The 7,264-nt window shown below is 47.2% G+C and overlaps 1 long non-coding RNA gene across 1 annotated transcript; it reads left to right on the forward strand.

Annotated features, from left to right (window-relative positions):
• Positions 1–1,100: 1,100 nt before the first annotated feature.
• Positions 1,101–5,529, forward strand: LOC310678763. The gene is made up of 2 exons (XR_014511947.1): positions 1,101–1,703; positions 5,217–5,529. It is a non-coding gene; the product is annotated as an uncharacterized lncRNA (long non-coding RNA).
• Positions 5,530–7,264: the final 1,735 nt, after the last annotated feature.

The raw sequence follows: 7,264 nt of genomic DNA on the forward strand, positions 1-7,264 counted from the left end.
AGAAAAATATCTTAGAAGGATGTTAATTTTTGTGAATATAAGTCTACAGGCATAAGCAAAACCAGCAAAAAGGGTGTTTGGGAGGAAGGGTAGGATATAAATCGAAACAATAATTTGCATGTTTACATGCAATTTAAATGTGAAGCTTGGTTTTTTAAATAAAAAATCCACACTAAATGGGACAGACCTATGTTTGAGGGTCAGTGAAACAAAAATGGGAGTGGCTTAGTCATGAACAGTTCAAACGATTACCGGTCCCTCAGCTCTGTGGTAAACCCCACACTGAGTAGTAGGTGATTGGTCTAGACCAGTGGTTCCCAGCCAGAAGGGGAGACAGGTGATACAGGGTTATGGCAGGGGGCACAAAAAGGTATCCCACCCTTTCATTTAAAGGAGGGAGGAGGCTTCTTCAAAGAGCACCTTAAGACAGTCTCCCTGTTCCTATTCCTCTGGGGGCTGTGATGCAGCCCTGCCCCATCTCAGGCAGACAGGACACTTCTGTGTCCTGTGGCCCACCCTGTGGAACGCCCTCCCATCAGATGTCAAAGCGATAAACACAGTGGCGTAGCGTGGGGGGTGCAGGGGGGGCCGGCCGCACTGGCCGCAACATTTGGGGGCGCGCGCTCGCAGCTCTCTGCCCCTACCTGGCTCACTCACTCTCTCTCACTGCAGTGCTGGCTGTGCGAATCCGATCCGAGCCGCCGGGTCGCCGCCCACTGTCGAGGGGGGGGGGGCAGGCATGCGGTGCGGTGCGGAGAGAGAGCGAGGGACTATCTGGGGGAGGGACAGTGCAGCGGGGGGCGCAAATTACTTGCCTTGCCCCGGGTGCTGACAACCCACGCTATGCCACTGGATAAACAACTATCTGACATTCAGAAGACATCTTAAGGCAGCCCTGTTCAAGGAAGTTTTTAATGTATGATTTTAGTGTATTTTTGGTTTCTGTGGAAGCCGCCCAGAGTGGCTGGGGAAACCCAGCCAGATGGGCGGGGTACAAATAATAAATTATTATTATTATTATTATTATTATTATTATTATTATATTCTTGTGGGCATGTAGAGTTGGGGAAATGCGAAGGTGCATGGCCCTGGAGGCAGCTGCAGCAGTTTATTCACCCCCTTCACTGCTTGGACACACTTTTGTGGAGATTGAGAATAAAAGTCTGAAGGTGCTACTTCCAAAGGGATTTGCTGCTTAGAGATCTTTCTGCCTCACCATTCACTCCAGCTGTATCTCTAAAGCTTTTTATTGAGAAATTCTCACCAAACCGCTGCAGTATACCACTGACTTTTATTGCAAGAATATTATTTTTTTAAAAAATAAAACAACAACAATCCCAAAGCTGTATTGTCAGAATTCATAATACGAGTTAGGTTCTCTTTAAAAAGGCTTCCATAATTCAAAACACTTAAATGCACAGGTTTTTGTGCATCTGCTTTTATACTCCATTCTCTCTTCTTCCCATTAGTGAGTTTGTTCTGTTTTTGTCCTTGGTTTTTTTAAAAGCCTGCTCTTACTCCCTTTCTCTGCCCCACCCCCTCCGAATATAGAACACTTGAAGACTCTTTTGTGATGCTATAACGCTTGTCAGGTATTTCCAGCTTTAATGAACATTTTCATCCTTTCACCTTTTGCCTTCCATTCTTCAGAACTTGTCCCTGTGTGAGAAAGGGACTTTACAAAAGGAGACAGAAAGTCAATAGTAAGTTGTCCTTTCCAGAGATCTTTTCTCTCTCTCTCGCCTTTTTAAGTGCAGTGCAATCCTAATATGTCTACTTAGAAGAAACTGTGGGAAGAAAGACCCTGATCTGCCCACTCTCATTTCTCTAAGCCAGTATGCCAAGCATCTCTTGCCACAGAGTGAAGGGTGCACTGGATCAGGGCCTTTTGAAAAACCAATGGCTTTGGTGCATCCCCAGATCCCCTCTTTGTTTCTGGTGCTGTAGATGAAGAGGAGGAAGAGTTTGGATTTGATATCCCGCCTTTCACTCCCTTTAAGGAGTCTCAAAGTGGCTAACATTCTCCTTTCCCTTCCTCCCCCACAACAAACACTCTGTGAGGTGAGTGGGGCTGAGAGACTTCAAAGAAGTGTGACTGGCCCAAGGTCACCCAGCAGCTGCATGTGGAGGAGCGGGGAAGTGAACCTGGTTCACCAGATTACGAGTCTACCGCTCTTAACCACTACACCACACTGGCTCTCTAACAAAAAAGGATGGTGGTGGCAGCAACTACTGGACAGTGAGACCCGGATAACAGCACTGCAGGGCTGTTGTGCAAAGAAGGGGGTGTGAGAGGCTCTGCTGAATGCTCCCTCCCCTTCACAAACCCAGTTAAGTTTAATGGTACATATGAGCAGGGGTGTAGGAAGCAGTGGGGCGGTGGGGGTGGGGTAAGGGCAGGGAGCTGCGATGCTTTGCTGGCGGCATTTCCTCCTTCCCCCTTTGTTTTGACAACTTGGGGGAGGCTTGGGAGTCGCGGGCGGGCAATGCGCCGAATGTCTGCCGTGGCGGCTCACTCTGCCCCCGTGATTGGCTTGCTCCTCCCCTAGCTGCAGGGCACGTGCGTGCTGCTCAGGGCACCCGAGTGGCTATCCTTAGCCTGGGAGGGCACCCTCTGCGCCACACCCCCCCTTGGGAGTGTGCCCACCCTGGGCAGCATGGCCATATGCTCTGCCACTGCTTATGAGAGGGGAAGCAAGTATAGAGCTGAGTTTTCAGTGACAGAAATGTGCATGCTCATCTTGTGGAAAACACTTAATGAAGAGTGCTGTCTTTTAAGTCTCTCTGTTGCCATGCTTAGAGAACAAGTGGCTGTTACATATTGGCAGGCCCTTGTCATAAAGAGCTTCCTGAACCAGGAGCTGAAGATGAGACATTGCTCAATATCCTAGGTGTGCTGATTTCTTTCCAGATAGCACTTGTACCCAGAGGGAACATTTAAAACGGGTGTCCAGTTGCCCTGGCATCAACCAGGCTTGGTTCAGCACTCTGGGTGTTTTACCTTCAACTCATGAAATTTTGCTTTACTGGCCTGATTTCTATGAACTGTTGAAGCAGTGAACAGTGTTGGACAGGTGAACAAGTTAATCCCTGGTGTGGCATAGAAAAATTGACTAGCCAGTTCCTTTCTTGACTTTACATTTACAATGGTACCTTGGGTTAAGAACTTAATTCGTTCTGGAGGTCCGTTCTTAACCTGAAACTGTTCTTAACCTGAAGCACCACTTTAGCTAATGGTGCTTCAGGTGCTGCCGTGCCGCTGCTGCACGATTTCTGTTCTCATCCTGAAGCAAAGTTCTTAACCCAATGTACTATTTCTGGGTTAGCGGAGCCTGTAACCTGAAGCGTCTGTAACCCGAGGTACCACTGTACTGACTTCTACTGCAGCCAGCTGATGAACAGTAAGCAGAGGCATCTTTCCCATAGGGCTTAGTGGTTCATTGCGCCAGGGCGCCGGCCTCTCAGGGGCACCCCAGTGAGTGGGGGAGCTGCGCGGCTTTGCCGGTGGCCTACCCTTTCCCTGCACGCCTGCCAGCTGCGCCTTGCCAACCATATGGCTGGCGGGTTTCCAGCTTCCTTCCCAAGCCTCTGCAGGAGGAGAGCGATCCCTGCAGGGCTTAGGATGGAAGCTGTGCCCCTCCAACTATATGGCTGCCCTGGCGCGCAATGCCCCCCCCTCTCTCTTTCGACTGCCCGCCCTGTGGGAAGAGGGAGACGGGCGATGGTAAGGAGGAAGCGGAGCATGAGGAGAAGGAAGGAAGGAAGGAAGGAAGGAAGGAAGGAGAAGAAGAAGAAGAAGAAGAGAGGTGCCCCCGACTTGCCCCCTTCTTCCTCCTCTAGTCAGCTGCGGAGCCTCCTCACTGGGTTTGTAGCCCTGCTTGCCCGTCCTGTTCAGCTACATCTAGCCTGAGTCGTGAGTAGCAGCAGCTGCTGCCCTGGTTTCTCTCTCTCCCTGGAATCGTGCCCTGTGTTTAATGTTACGGGCAACTCTATCTTGGGAAGGGAAGCCTCCTCCCTTCGCTCTTCTTCTTCTTCTTCTTGGGGGGTGAGCTCCTTCTCCGGCCCCACCAACAAGGTCTCTAGTGGTTGTAAAGCACGCCAGACCATTTAGCACCGAACCCATTCATTCTAGCAGCTGGCCATCACCCACTTGCTCCAAGCCCTGCAAAAAATATAATCACCATTGTTGTTGTTGTTGTTGTTGTTGTTGTTATTACTACTACTACTACTACTACTACTACTACTACTAGTACTACTGCCCTCCACCCATAGATATCAGGGCAGCTCACAGCCTGAAACTACAGTACTAAGTACATGCTAAAAACTAGGACAAAGGAAAACCAAACCAAGCCAGCAATGCTCCTTCTTCCTTATTTGTGAAACAAGCCTGTTAATTGCCTATCCAACTAAAAAAAAAGGCACTGGAGGTTTTTGAGATCAATGCAAGCTAAAAGAGTTTCCAAGTTCATAATAGTTTTTGTCATTATGTTTTCTCACTTAATGAAGCCTAACATTACAATGATTAGCATGTGGCCTCCAACAGCCCCTGGAATTTATTTATTTTTAGGTAACAAAGAGCACCTTTATTCATACAAGTTGAGAACAATTGGCCTAGATGAGCCCTAAGATTCCTCCCAGTTCTAAAATTGCTTGATTCTATTATTAAATGAACAAACAACTAGAAGCGGTGTTCAAGATGTCTAAGCAAACAGCTGTTCCCTCAATGCATGGCTTCCCTGTATTTCTCTGTAGCATCTTATCTTGGCAATGGTGAATTCAGCGTTCTTTGGTTTATTTTTGCATTGTGAAATAACTCTTCCACTGACTGTATTTATTTACTGTTTTTTCTATTTCTAAAAAAATAAATGAATGTTAACATGAGACTCTAATCTAATGATTAGATATGAGTCATATGCGATTTGCATTCATTTTGTGTGGTATTCATTGTGAAGTAAATAAAACCACTAGGTGGCAACACTCACTTTATTTAAAAAGCTTTGCAGGCAAGAAACAAATGACTGGTTTGACTTTGTGCATACATGGGACATGAATTTTCTGACTTGATCATCCTTTGCTTCTGCTTACATCTGAAGTAGCAGCTGTACTTATATAATAGCTTCTTTTCCTAAAAGTTTAATAATTTCTCACGGGAAACAATTAAAACTACCATGCTGGAGAATGGATGTTACTTTATTTTGCATTTTCTTGCTTTCCAGAATTTAATCCTAAGAAGTATTGGCATCAAAGTTTGAAAAGAATGGGCTCAGAAGACATTTTCCAGTATTGTAAGTGTTAGAATTCCTGATCCATGATTGCAGTCATGGGATTTTTGTCTTTCACATGACGGTATATGTTTTGACTCCACAGAGTGGGAAGTGACGAAGACAGGATGTTTGTGTTACTGTGTTCTGTGAAGTGGGACTATTGTCCTTTGTCTTTCTCTCTTTGCTGTCTGATGCTAGAGAGAGAGGGAGCCATATTGCAGTGCTCCGTGTGTGTTTATATGTAAATAAAGTAGATTAGCCAAAATGCTGAGTTGCTGTGGACTGTCATGCGCATGCTGCGCAAACTCTGCGGATCCCTAAGTGTGCCGGTGTCGGTTGGCATCGGTCGCTCTGATGTTCGGGCGGAAGAAAGCTTATGAAACTCCCAAACGATCGACCAGGAGGGAGAGAACATTCCAGTCAAGTGTAGGCTGAACTCCTGACAGTAAGAGTCTGGATGTTTTCTGAGAAAAGCTCTATTGCTCGGAGAGCTCCCTTCCTCTGTTTATGATTTGAATTGCGATGCTCTGTATATGGTACAGCTTGTTTTCATCCATTGTACCACAGAGAGTTTTCATCCTCCAAGCCTCTTCTCTCCAAACGACTCATCTCAGGGTTATTTGGCTGTCTTCCAAAGTATTCCTTCCACTCTGCCCTTAGATGATCCCAAGACCTTTCTGCACTTTTGAGGCATGCACACCTTCACCGTAATCAAACAAAAATGGCACCAAGGCGCATGAAGGTCAAGCCAAAGCACTTCTCATCAGCTAAATGAATAGTTTTAATAAATGCCCAGTTGGAAATGCAGACCTAGAAGTTACATTCCTGGCCTTTAGGGGACATTCAAACAAGGGCGAGCGGAACAGAAACAAATCAAAGAGACGTTCCCAAACAAAAGGTTTCAACCTGTATAATTTTAGTGGCTACCTAGAGCCTTGTATTATGAAACTCTCAATACTGAATGGACAGGAACATGGGAAGCTGCCTTATGCAGAGTACTCAGTCAGTGCTGTAGCTGCAAACTGGCAGCAAGTTTCAGACACAAGGCCTCACCCAGCCTTATCTAGAGATTCTGGGCATTGAATCTGCCACATTTTGCATGCAGTACATGTGGTGTACCACTGAGCCACTGAGGATATTTTATGTTCCCCGACTCATGTCAAACACTCCTTGAAATTATTACGGCTTTACCTGCTGAAATGGCAACAGGTGCTATTAAACAAAATGGACCCAATCCAACTGGTTCCTTCCATGTGGCATTAGGTGAATGCAGCTGATTCATGAGTCCAGCTTCCAGCTCACAGGTTGCTGCTTACTCACCATGCATTTAAAAGAAGAAGAGTTTGGATTTGATATCCTGCTTTATCACTACCCTAAGGAGTCTCAAAGCGGCTAACATTTTCCTTTCCCTTCCTCCCCCACAACAAACACTCTGTGAGGTGAGTGGGGCTGAGAAACTTCAGAGAAGTGTGACTAGCTCAAGGTCACCCAGCAGCTGCATGTGGAGGAGTGGAGACGCAAACCCAGTTCACCAGATTACGAGACTACCGCTCTTAACCACTACACCATACATTACTTTCCCCAAAGACTCACGAGAACAGTACTTTGTTAAGGGTGCTGCAAATTGTAGCTTGTGGGTTGGGGGAGTAAACTCCAGTTCCCAGGATTCTTCGGGGAAAGTCATGGGCTCTAAACCAGAGGTCAGCAAACTAAGGGCCACGGGCCAGATCAGGCCCAGTGGCCTTCAGGATCTGCCCTGCAGACTGTCCGTGGATCGGCGTGGAGATTCTGTTCGTTCAGGCTGCGTCATTTTCTCCCCTGTGCCATTCCATTCCCCCACTTCTCCCTCACACACACTGCGGCGGCACGTCCTCCCTCCCTCCTCCTGGCTTCTCCCCGCCCTGCCTAGAGGAGGAAGGGGGCTGGGCTGAGCTGGCTGAGAGCCATTTTAAGCAGCCCCTCTCTGGAGCCAGCCCTTTTGCGCCTCTCATCTTCCCTCC

Source organism: Podarcis tiliguerta (genome assembly GCF_965153285.1).
Source record: "Podarcis tiliguerta genome assembly, chromosome: 5".
Taxonomy (NCBI): domain Eukaryota; kingdom Metazoa; phylum Chordata; class Lepidosauria; order Squamata; family Lacertidae; genus Podarcis; species Podarcis tiliguerta.